Genomic DNA, 13,581 nt, shown 5'->3' on the forward strand with positions numbered 1-13,581 from the left:
TTCAAAACTGAAGTGTGCATTTCAATATTGCAGTCAGTAAAACAAACTGAATTTAAAGCCAGATTTTAGCAATCAATTTATACAGGGTGTTCACATGGTTTTTCATATGACATTGAGATGTCAGGACGATCTTTGTCTAAACATTTCTGGAACACTGTGAGGCATGTAATAATAAAAATGTATACTTCATTAATCCCACAAGGGAAAATTCGGTTTACACTCTGTCTATTGATCATGAACACACATAGGCCGAAATACACTCATGCACAAACAGGGTCCTCATGACATGCATTAATGGAGAGGCTTCAGAGTGACGGGGCTGCCCACAGCGAGCACTCCAGAGAGTTTTGGGGTAGCAAACAAAGTAACTATAAGAATGTACCTGCACTTACGGTTATAGAGGTCCAGTTTAAGAAAAAAAAAAAAAAAAGATCAGGCTTTAAAGGAATATAATGACCAAATATTTTCTTTATTTCACTTTGGACTTAAAGCCAGAAATGTATGATTTTATAGTGCAGTATGTGGATGATCTTATGTTGAGTCTCATAGAATTTGTTTGAACATATCATTTTTTTTCAGTCTCTCTCCACATTTTTTGGAATATTGATAAACATTTGATCATAGATATAACTTAGAGTATCTTTGTGTAAAGACGATTTAACTCCTAAGCTGTAGAAAAAAAGTGTTTGAGAAAGCTCAAATTCAAATTTATGAGTAAGATTTAGGAGTCCCATCGAAACAGGATGACATCAGGATAACAGTAAATAAGTGCCAAAACAGAGTATTAAGTCACAATCCCAAAATGCAATCATAAACCGTTCCATGTTTTCAAGATGTTTCTGACAATAAAATTATCTTTAATTCCTTGTAGTGTCATTGCATTGTTAAGAAATGGCATATTGGAAAAAACAGCTTCACTTACAGTATTTCCACATCCAGAAACGTACAATTGACTTTTAATCCATTCAGTAATATACATGTCATTTGTGAATCTCAGTGATAGTACATCACATTTGGCAGAGCTAACCCTCCTTTGTTCACTGGTAACTGAAGTTTCTCCAAGTTAAGTGTCAGATGTTTATGTGTCCTATCAAATTTAATTATCATACTATGTAAAGATTTTTAAAAAATCTGGAATATAGTAGGGTAACATCTGGATATAACTGCCATGGTAGGACATTAATAGCAACCAATTAATGATATGAACAGAGGGCTTGAAGGATAAAAGTTTCTAACTTAATCCTTTTCCTAAATGTTGTTAATAGAAATCTGACTCCTCTAAATAATTACCTCAAATCTCTCTGCGCATTCTTTTGATGGGATGAGAGGAATGACTGAAGACGTCTCTTTCAGGTTAACAGAGTTTATTAACCCGATGAATCAAGAATACAAGTTACAGAGTCTCTGGGTTCAACACTACGTGTCCCTGACAACAGACAGATACCTGGTCAGTTCGCAAAGTCTGAGCCCCGACTATCTTTCCCTGAACCCTTTTATACACTAGACAGAGAATATCTAACCAAATGTTGAATTCAAGAATGTGCGGTTTCCTTCCACCAATTGGGCAGCTTTCCAAATTATGCGCCTCCTGATGTTTGGTTCCGCTTCTCTCATTGGTGCATCATATTCCCGAATCCTTTGTCCAATCTGTACGGGAGGACACTTCCTACCTGTTTCTTATCACAACCTGACATCTCGTCTAGTAACTAATTCCTTTTAAGCAGAAAACCATTTAAAGAGCATATTGCAGGTAAAAAAAAACATTTAATTAATATTTTATATAGTCTGTTAATGGCTGTAAAATAAGTAGGTTATTTTTTTAATATGTTCTACACTTTTCTTTCTCCACCTGCTGCTGAACCTTACTGTGCTCTAACTGCAACAACAGAAGCTCCTTTTGCTGCTCAAAAGTAAAGCCGGAACTTAAACCAGCCATGCATGAAGCTGAACCAAGAGGGGACGTACTCGCTTTCAAAACACTACCATCAAACAAATTAGCCTTTAGGATGGATTTGATGTTGGCCTTCATACGTTTATCACCAACATCCATCCCAAAATGTTCTGCAATTCTCACCAATTGTTCTCGACTAAAATGCTCTAGAGCCTCCTCTGACGGAGCTTTCAAAAAATCTTCGATTCCTGCCATGACTGAACAAGAATCACGCAAAAAAAAACAACCTAAAAAGATAACTTAACAAAGACTTGCGTAAAGACACCCAAATTCACACCACATCAAAGTCAGAGCCAGTCCCTCTAACTGCCTATCCAGAAACTTATCTAAACTCCCCCCTAATCTTCAGGTGCTAGTTATGGTGGGTATTTATGCACTGTAACCCGTCAGCCCGGGAAAGCAACCATTATATGGTGACCCCCCTGTGACAGCGGATGTGCCCCCGAGACGACTGCTCCAGCCACTTTCACACCACACTACAGAACCCCCCCAGACGAGTTCCAAAGGGAAAACGTCCTTCAGCCTAACCAGGGAAGACTCTGACAAAACAAGGGAAAAGGTGAAATAGAAACCTGTACTAACAGTTCAAAGGACACAACACCAACCAGGGTCACAAAGTCTCCTAGATAACCAATGACACCCTTCACAGTGTGTCTCCCCGTAGTACTTCAAACAATTACAGAAGCCTAACAAACTTTCTTTTAAATTCGTTATAACAAAAGAAAGTAGTTGAAAACACTAGATCAACTCACCAAGAGCACCTATGCCTGAGAGAAAAAGATTGGACGAGCCCCCATTTGTTACGACCCGGCTCAGGAGGCCATAACAAAGATGGGAGACACACAAGGACAAAGTGTAAATAATTCTTTTATTAACTCAAATTAAACCAAATTAGACCAAATTAATTAAAAGTCCTTATTTTCAAATGAAGACCAAAGTCAACCAAAACCTCAGGATACCTGTGGAGAAGTGAAGGAAGATCTGCTAGAGCAGAGAGTGAGTGTGTGAAATTCAGGAGGTGAAATAACCTCAGCACACCAGGCCCAGGTGTGGTGAGTTAGTCCAATTAGTGCTGCAATGATATCACATGATTAAGACCAGCCTACACCATTATATGCATTGACCCTAATGGGGCATCACAGACGTAACATAAGGGAGTCCCGTTCTCTGACTCTGCTTTGATCGGCTTCATGCGTCCGTGTATGAATGAATGAATGAAGCCTTTATTGCCCCTGGGGGAACTTGTCTTGCACCGAGAGCATCAAACTTTGCAAACAAACATTTAGAAGGCAGCACAAAAGAACTAAAAACAAAAAACAGGCAACAACATGACATGATTAAAGAGGTGTAATGATACGTGGTAGTGAGTGAGAACAGACAGGATGCACTCTTCACTGCCATAGTTTGTAATTTGCGCGGCGCACATTCGGGTGCATAGTGTAAGTGGCTTGATTATTCAAAGTGTGTTTTTGGTGAATTATTCCCACAACCTCAGAAACGATCGAACAGACACGTTGAATATTTCGGCATCAGACACAAAAGCGTTTCCTTATTAATTTAAATCTCTGGGTGTTTAACATAAAATATTATATACGCAGACAGAAAGCGTTTAATGATTTGATTTGCTGGAATCCTCTGTTATATTCTCTAGTTTGCGCGTAATAGACACCGGACAGTCTGTATTAATATATGTAGTCATACGATTTATTATAAATCCAACTCTGTTGCAAGAGAGCGTGCGTGTGTGCGCAGTGGGGAAAGACGGAACGCGCGGTTTGGAAACAAACAGAAACACAAGCTTTACGTCTGTCGGTCCTCTATCCCATTAAAACTTTAAACTTTTTGTCGTAGCCTAATATATGTGCACTATTAAACTGTGGAGTGTGTGCGCTGTTGTGCATGTTTGTGTGGATTACGTGCGCTGTGAACTCACATCAGGAGAATCCTGCACCATACACTGTATTTTCTATAACAACGTGAGCACTGGGCTGCATCAGGAATAAACAATAAAGACATAGTGCTGCATTTGCACAGGCCGTGTAATCGGGTTCTATGTCTGTCTGTCTGTCTGTCTGTCTGTCTCTCTCTCTCTCTCACACAGCACGGCACCGTAATACATTGTACAGATTTGCCGTTTTTACGAGCAACTCCCATACAATGTAAAGGTGAATGATCGGCACTTGCACCTTCTACAAATTGTTTTTTAATTGATTGAATGTGATTACAAACTTTATATATGCTGATGTGAACACAGCACTAGCCCATATATGGCGAGCTGACACCTGTCACTCAGCAGGACGCCTGCTCCGGGTCTCTCCTCACACCCCTTCACTTCTCTCCTGAGGCCGTTATTCCTTTAATCCTGCCTGTTTCTGCTCTCTATCACATCTAACAGGTTCATAATAATAAGCCAGTGGACCATTATATGTAAAGGAATACATGTTTTCTTCCTATTTATTGACGGGAGTGACACTCGGATCCAAGCTTTTCTATGTTAAACAGACAGGGATTCAGCGGGACTCCCTTACGTTACGTCACAGCCGAATGCGGAAGTAAAAAGCAAAGACGTGCGAACACGTACTAAAACGTCTCCAGGAGACCCTGTGGGTTATTAATTTCAGAATATCTTTAAAAACAGTATTGTTAGCATATTTTCCTATGATTAGTTAAGTTTTGTCTTTAACCTGCAATATGCTCTTTAAGTAATTCACTATCAAGGCTCATTGAACCAATATAAAAGTGGGTAAGTGATTAGCTGTTCAGGGCTTTAAAGAGCATATTGCAGGTTAAAAAAATTGTTTAATTAATATTTTATATAGTCTGTTAATGGCTGTAAAATAAGTGGGTTATTTTTTTAATATGTTCTACAACACATAAGTGCTCTAATTTAGAGGAGAAAGTGGCTGTTTTAGCATAGCCGTTTAGAACGCGCTTTTTTTTCAACAACGCGTCATATGACGTAACGTAAGGGAGTCCCGTTCTCTGACTCTGCTTTGATGGCTTTATGCATCAGTGTATGAATGAATGAATGAATGAATGAAGCCTTTATTGCCCCTGGGGGAACTTGTCTTGCACCGAGAGCATAAAACACTTTACAAACAAACATTTAGAAGGCAGCACAAAAGAATTAAAGCACAAAAAACAGGCTAAAACATCACATGATTAAAGAGGTGTAATGATACGTGGTAGTGAGTGAGAACAGACAGGATGCCTCCCTGCAATAGTTTGTAACTTGCGCGGCGCACATTCGGGTGCATAGTGTAAGTGGCTTGATTATTCAAAGTGTTTTTTGGTGAATTATTCCCACTACCTCAGAAACGATCGAACAGACAGTTGATTATTTCGGCATCAGACACAAAAGCGTTTCCTTATTACCGTAAATTCCGGACTATAAGCCGCTAATTTTTTCTCACACTTCGAGCACTGCGGCTTCTACTCCGGTGCGGCTAATGCATGGATTTTTTATGGGGGACAATGAGCTTCTGCCGCAAAAACATTTGACTTCGTCACGTCGGATCTTAATATCAGTCATTTTGCGCTTCATGCACGCACCCTCATCATGGAAAACACACGGAGAAATGCATATGATGTAGCTTTCAAGTTAAAGGCGATCGACCTGGCTGTCAAAGAAGCTAACAGAGCTGCTGCACGTTAAGATGACACTGACAGCGACAACAGAGACTGAGGAAGTGAGTAATGAAGTCATTCTGAGGCAGTGAATGGATGGACTTTTTCTTGTGAAATATATTACGGTCATCTTTTTCATCAGCCGTGTTACAGACACCGTCGGCTAGGCTTCGTATTGTAACGGTTCATGTTGTAAAGTCAGTAGTTGATAAAATGTTCATAATTCCGATTATGTGGAGAGTCAGTGAATGCACCAGCGAGAACGTGTTGAGTGGCTGTATGAGAGAACGCTGGGGGAGAGAGTTGGATTGTTACGGCAAGTTATGGTTTTGTTCTCCGCTGTAAACGGCGTGGTCACGGCCGACAGTGATCGGGTTATTAAGTTATTATTTGAACGCTCTCGTCGTCCTTTAACGTCCGTACGGACGCTACAGTATTTGCGGATGTTACCGGTAACCTACGTCTGTGTAAATAGCTCTTGTTATAGCGTGGACACCTGCGGCTTATAATCAAGTGCGGCTTATATATGTACAAATACATTTATTTACTTATTTTTAGCCGGTGCGGCTTATATCCAGGTGCGCTCAATAGTACGGAATTTACGGGTAATTTAAATCTCTGGGTGTTTAACATAAAATATTATGTACGCAGACAAGCGTTTAATGATTTGATCTGCTGGAATCCTCTGTTATATTCTCTAGTTTGCGCGTAACAGACACCGGACAGTCTGTATTAATATATGTAGTCATAAAATTATTATAAATCCAACTCTGTTGCAAGAGAGCGTGTCCGTGTGTGTGTGCGCGCGTGTGTGCGCAGTGGGGAAAGACGGAACGCGCGGTTTGGAAACAAACAGAAACACAAGCTTTACGTCTGTCGGTTCTGTATCCCATTAAAACGTTAAAGTTCTTGTAGTAGCCTAATATATGTGCACGTATTAAACTGTGGAGTGTGTGCGCTGTTGTGTGGATTACGTGCGCTGTGAACTCACGTCAGGAGCATCCTGCACCATACACTGTATGTTCTATAACAACGTGAGCAATGGGCTGCATCAGGAATAAACAATAAAGACATAGTGCTGCATTTGCACAGGCCGTGTAATCGGGTTCTATGTCTGTCTGTCTCTCTCTCGCGCGCGCGCACAGCGCGGCACCATAATACGTTGTACAGATTTGCCGTTTTTACGAGCAACTCCCATACAATGTAAAGGGGAATGATCGGCACTTGCACCTTCTACAAATTGTTTTTTAATTGATTGAATGTGATTACAAACTTTACATATGCTGATGTGAACACAGCACTCGCCCATATATGGCGAGCTGACGCCTGTCACTCAGCAGGACGCCTGCTCCGGGTCTCTCCTCACACCACAACTTCACTTCTCTCCTGAGGCCGTTATTCCTCTAATCCTGCCTGTTTCTGCTCTCTATCACATTTAACAGGTTCATAATAATAAGCCAGTGGACCATTATATGTAAAGGAATACATATTTTCTTCCTATTTATTGACGGGAGTGACACTCGGATCCATGCTTTTCTATGTTAAACAGACGGGGATTCAGCAGGACTCCCTTACGTTACGTCACAGCCGAATGCGGAAGTAAAAAGCAAAAACGTGCGAACACGTACTAAAACGTCTCCAGGAGACCCTGTGGGTTATTAATTTCAGAATTTCTTTAAAAACAGCATTGTTAACGTATTTTTCTATGATTAGTTAAATTTTGTCTTTAACCTGCAATATGCTCTTTAAACTAAACCTATGTTTGAATTGGTGAGTGATTGGCAGTGAAGGGCTACATCAAACACATGTTGGAATGTGCACTCACTTCTGCAAGCCCTCTTCACCCAAACACTTTTATGTATTGAAACGTCAGACAATTTTATTAACACACACAAACCTAGAATAAAACATGATAAAATAACGTATGATGTAAATGTAAGCAGAAATCATTCATACTGTAAATATCAAACCTTTCCTTTGGACCGGGTGATAAAACCTTATCAGATTTGTTCAACAACACTTTATTGCAGTGAACACATTGAGTATAAGCAGAAAGAGGCCTATTATTCTATCAGGCTCCATCTTTGGAGATCTTACCACTGGGTCTAATTTTTTTAAAAAAATTTTTAAACATCAAAATTACAAGGGACACTTGAATCTCTAAACTCATTAGAGTCTAAGACTTTGCTAAATCAGAACTTTTTCCATTATTGACTTTATATCCAAAGAACACCCCAAACTAATTATTTATCTGGGAAATAGCTGGGACTGAGACATGGGACATGGGATTGGACACATATAAAAGAACATCATCAGCAGACAATGAGATCTTATGAACGTTTTTCTTGGTTTGAATACCAGTAGAGTTGCTGTATCTTTCAATAATTACAAGCAATTTTGGCTCGGGCAAAGCTAATGAATTTGCAAAGCTAACGAATAAATGTTTGACAGGTATGGAGTTACCCAAGCCATTCCCAGTTCATCGTTCAAGCAGTCATGAACACACAACGTCCCTGAACGGACAAACAGTGCCACCTTGCAATAGCGCGCCTTCAGGCAGTCAGATGTTGCACATGAACTTGGTGTGTCTCACCAACTGTCATCAGCAGACTTGTAGCAAGACACAACTACTGGCAGTGTTAGTGACAGACTCAGGAGTGGAGCCCCACGAGTGATGGACCGCAATGATGACCAGTACCTAAGCAGTTAAGTGGCGGCCATGATAAGAGCCGTTTGAATTCTCCAAAGGTGAAAGAAAGGTGGCTCAATGCTTCCTGTATAACCTCCTTTAGCATAGGAAACACTGCACCCAGATGACTGTGAAGAAACAAGAGTAGTAAAAATGTTCAATAAGTACAATGAGACCTTTTACTTTTTCAATGATTTCACTGAACTGCTATCTGTGATCTGTATTGACTTCGACTGTGTTATTATTGTTGGTGATTTTAATGTCCATGTTGATAACCTTGAGGACAGAGGGACTAAAGAACTTTGTTACACTCTGGATAGCTTTGGACTGACTCAGCACGTGACAGAGCCCACACACAATAGAGGGCACATTCTGGACTTAATTATCTCCAAGGGCTTGGACATCTCCAAGGTTGTTGTTTCAGATGTCGCCCTCTCTGATCACTCCTGTGTTTTATTTGAGAGTACTATCTCAGTGTACAAAAATATTCAAACAAAAGTGATCACAAAACGGTGTATCACTGAAAACAAAAGTGAAATCTTTAACCAGGTTTTCTCTTTCACACCTGCTCAGCCAGTGAGTTGCAAGATAACTTTAATTCTAAAATCACAATTATTATTGATTTCATTGCTCCCACTAAAGTGAAGGTTGTCTATGGTAAGAAAAAATCTCCATGGAGAATTTCAACACTTGTAAGAAACGGAAAAAGAGAGTGTCGAAAAGCTGAACGCAGGTGGCGTAAATCTAATCTCCAGATTCATTATGACATCTACAAAGAGAGACTTCACGTTTATAACTCACAACTGAGGAATGCAAGGCAATCCTTCTTCTCTGACATCATCAACAGAAACAATAATAATGCTTGTGCCCTGTTTGCTACTGTGGAAAGGCTAACAAACAATCATGTGTCAGTAGCACCTGAATTTCACTCCACCAGGGCCTGTAATACATTATCCACCTTCTTTACTGAAAAAATCCAGAAAATTAGACAAAATGTCAGTAATTCAAAATCAGGATCAGGACATGTGCTGTGTCAATTTAAAACCAATTTAAACATCATGACACAATTTAATCTAATCAACCTTAAAAACCTGGAGGACATTATACAACAACTAAATTCCTCCTCCTACTGTCTTGATATCCTGCAAACAGGTTTTTTCAAAAAGGTTTCTCACGTCATGGCCCCAGATCTGTTACAGATTGTAAACATGTTTCTTTCCTCAGGTGTCTTCCCACAGGCGTTGAAAACAGCAGTCATCAATCCACTATTAAAAAAGAACAACCTAGACAAGTCAATGATGACCCAGGCCTATATCAAATTTTCCTTTTTTAGGTAAAATAATCGAAAAAGCAGTTTTTCAACAGTTAAATAACTTCTTGACATAGAGCGACTATTTTGATGTCTTCCAGTCAGGTTTTAGACAAAATCACAGCACTGAGACAGCTCTGGTCAAGGTGTTTAATGACATTCGTTTAAACACAGACAGTGGCATAACCTCAGTGCTGCGTTCGACACAGTTAACCACAATATATTACTCAACCGACTGGAACACTTGGTTGGAGTGTCTGGGACAGCACTAAACTGGTTTGAATCCTACCCAAAGAACAGGGACTTCTTTGTGTCTATAGGTAACTTCAAATCTGAGCAAACAAAAATTACTTGTGGAGTTCCCCAAGGTTCAATCCTGGGGCCTCTTTGGTTTAACGTCTACATGCCTCCGTGAGCTCAGATTATAGAAAACAATAAAATAAGTTAGCATAACTACGCAGACAACACACAAATAGATATTACAATGTCGCCAAGAGATCATAGTCCTATCAAAGCACTGGGTTAATGCATAGATCAAATCAATGAGTGGATGAGCAAAAACTTTCTCCAGCTGAGCAGGAGAAGAGCAGAGAGAGAGAGAGAGAGAGAGAGAGAGAGAGAGAGAGAAAGAGAGAGAGAGAGAGAGAGAGAGAGAGAGACTTTATTGATCCCGAGGGAACTTCAGGGCATCCAGTAGCAGTATACAGACAGGCAAGACATTGGTTACAGTACAAAACATCGGTAACAATACACTCCCGCTGTCCCCCCTCCCCTCTCTATACAATAATCCCCCGAACAAGATTTAGCAGCCCCTATGTGACTAAAAGTAAAGGTTAAACCTGTGCAGTTGGCATTAGCATTAGATTTAAAACTTATATAGCATAGTGTACCTAACCTGTGAGGAGAGAGAAGCATGTGCGCTGTTTGCATGAGAGAAGCATGTGTGCTGGGTGTATGTACAGAGGTCTTTGAGCTTATGCCCGAGGTGTGAGTACAGTCGTGAAACAGTCGTTAAACAGTCAATGCATGAGTAGTGAGCAGTGATTTGCATTAAGTGTCCTAAACAAAGAGGTGAGACCAGGGATGATTAGGGTGATTGCCATTTAAGTACCCAACTATTGAGGAGCAGATTAGCATTAAGTGTTGAAGACAATAGAGTGAAACTTGACCTAGTTAGGGTGATCATGTCAACCCTTACAGATGTAGCATAACAATACAGTAGGGTGGAACCAGATGATTAGAGTGATTATCATTAAAGTGACCTGTGCTCAGTAAGGTGACTATCAATATGCATTAAAGTGTCCAACTGGAGGCTGACTCTGAGGTCAGCGGTGCAGATGAGGAGTGAGAAAAAAGTGAAAAAAAGAGTCCAGGGTTCACCGTGTGCTTCTTCCCTGCCGTGACAGTGAAGTGTTGTACAGTCTGATGGCCAGGGGGACAAAAGAGTTCTTGAGTCTGTCTGTGGAGCACGACTGTGACAGCAGTCTGTCACTGAACATGCTCCTCTGGCCGGTGAAGGTGCTGTGCAGAGGGTGTTGTGTGTTGTCCATGATGGAGAGTAGTTTGTCCAGAGTCCTCCTCTCTACCACTGTCACCAGTGAGTCCAGCTCTGAACCCACCACAGAGCCGGCCCTCCTCACCTGTCTGTCCAGGCGTGCTGCGTCCCTCTTCTTGCAGGTTCCTCCCCAGCACACCACGGCGTAGAAGAGGATGCTGGACACCACAGACTGGTAGAACATCTGCAGCAGCTTTTTGCAGATGTTGAAGGACCCCAGCCTTCTCAGGAAGTATAGACGACTCTGTCCCTTCCTGCAGGTAGTGTCCATGTTAGGCGACCAGTCCAGCTTGTCATCCAGCTGCAGAGTGCGAGGGGGGGAGGTGTTGGGGGGAGTGAGAGGGGGGGAGGGGGTGAGTAGAGGGGTGCTGGGGGGGGGGGGGACAGGCACTGGCTGCAGCGACGGGGCTGTCAAACCTGTTAAAAAACAAGTTGAGCTGGTTTGCTCTCTCAGGGTCCCCGTCTTCTGCGTTGTTATTTTTCTTCTTGCAGCCTGTGATGGTTTTCATGCCCTCCCAGACCTCCCTCATGTTGTTCTGCTGCAGCTTCTGCTCTACCTTCCTTCTGTACTCCTCCTTTGCCTCTCGGAGTCTGACCTTGAGTTCCCCCTGCACACGCTTCAGCTCTGCCTGGTCTCCCTCCTTGAATCAATCAATCAATCAATCAATCTTTATTTATATAGCGTCAATTCATAACAGGCGTTATCTCAAGACACTTTACAAAAGCAGGTAAAGGACCTTACTGTTTGTCTGTTAACATTAACAAAAGGGCTGGTAACAAGACCATGCTCATTGTTATGTTTACAAAAAGCAGGTAAAGGACCTGACTGATGGCTATATTACAAGAGCCCAGCTTAATCCGTCATGGCGTGGCAAGAAAAAACTTCCTTTTAACAGGCAGAAATCTTCAGCAGACCCGGGCTCATGACGGAACAGCCATCTGCTAAACTGTGCTGGGCTTGAAAATGGGATGGGGGAGATGGGACAAGATGCAGAAAGAATGCCCTTTTCTTCCTGTTAAGGATCTCCTTGACATCGCTGGTGATCCAGGGCTTGTTGTTCGGGAAGCAGCGCACAGTTTTAGTGGGAACCACAACGTCCATACAGAAGTTCATGTAGTCAGTTGTGCAGTGTGTGACCCCCTCAATGTCATCACCATGAGTCTCTTGCAGGGCACTCCAGTAAGTGGTCTCAAAACAGTCTCTGAGCGCCTCCTCTGCCTCGGGAGACCACTTTCTGAAGGTGCGTGTTGTTACCGGTTGTCTCTGGATCTTAGTCTTGTACTGTGGCTTGAGTAGGACCAGGTTGTGGTCGGACTTACCCAGAGGTGGTAGGGGGTGGCAGTGTAGGCGTCCTTCACGTTTGCATACAGAAGGTCTATTGTCCTGTTCTTCCTGGTGGGACAGCTTACAAACTGGTGAAAGTCCGGTAGTGTGGAGTTCAATGTAACATGGTTAAAGTCCCCTGAGATGGCAATGAAACCATCCGGGTGCAGCGTTTGTAATCTCGCGATGTTAGAGTGGATGACGTCACACGCACGGGGTGGGACGTAAACAGCAACCACGATCGCGTGAGAGAACTCTCTAGGCATGTAGTAAGGACGGAGACCCACCGCCAGCAGCTCGATGTCTTTGCTGCACGTTGCCTCCTTTACAGTAACATGTCCATGGTGGCACCATCTGTTGTTAATAAACAGCGCGAGTCCTCCTCCTTTCCGTTTTCCGCTGCGTTTCATGTCTCTGTCCGCTCTCACTGTAGTGAAACCCGGTAGATCCACGTTAGCGTCCGGGGTGTTTTGAGTCAGCCAGGTTTCTGTGAGGCACAATAAAGTGCACTCTCTAAATGTCCGGTTGTTCCTCACGAGAGCAGCCAGCTGGTCTGTCTTGTTGGTTAGACAGTTTACGTTCCCCATAACTATCACCGGAATCGAGGGCTTGTACCTCCATCGCTTAGCCGCTAGCCTAGCCTTTAGCAGAGCCCCGGCTCGACAGCCTCTGTACCGCCGCCTCAGCTCCTCTGGTATCGGATGAACGATGCCGGCTTGTCCCGCTGACCGGAGCGAGAGCAGCTTTTCCCTTGAATAAGAAAGTTTTCCGCTGCTATTTCCACAAAGGCACGAAAGAGTATCCATAGGATACATAAAGTTATACACTGAAAGTGTACTATAAAACTATAAAAGTAGAAGTTGGCACAGAGCCAAGATAAACAAATAACATATCAGACGTGTACGACAGGGACGGAGCTACTGGATATGCGGCCACTCACGTCAGCGCACAGGTGAGAAGTAGCAAACGAAGAGCGACGAAAAGTCAGCACACAGCTTGAGTCAGTTAAACTCAAAACTACAGACCAGGCAAGAAATCTGGGCATAGTGATGGACTCAGACCTCAATTTTAAAAGCCACATCAAGACAATTACAAAATCAACCTACTATCATCTGAAGAACAAATC

At 42.3% G+C, this 13,581-nt stretch overlaps 1 protein-coding gene and 1 long non-coding RNA gene across 7 annotated transcripts in view; one reads left to right on the forward strand and one right to left on the reverse strand.

The window, feature by feature from the left end:
• LOC306832475 overlaps nt 1-7,949 on the reverse strand; it is a 64,988-nt gene extending 57,039 nt beyond the window's left edge. Inside the window, exon 1 of the long non-coding RNA XR_013780235.1 lies at nt 7,335-7,949. This is a non-coding gene — a long non-coding RNA (uncharacterized lncRNA). The remainder of the gene's footprint in view (nt 1-7,334) is intronic.
• The window catches only part of thsd7ba (thrombospondin, type I, domain containing 7Ba), a 419,860-nt gene that overhangs the window by 298,929 nt on the left and 107,350 nt on the right, over nt 1-13,581 (forward strand). The gene's annotated exons all lie outside the window — the stretch shown is intronic.

This window comes from Symphodus melops (assembly GCF_947650265.1).
Source record: "Symphodus melops genome assembly, chromosome: 12".
Taxonomy (NCBI): domain Eukaryota; kingdom Metazoa; phylum Chordata; class Actinopteri; order Labriformes; family Labridae; genus Symphodus; species Symphodus melops.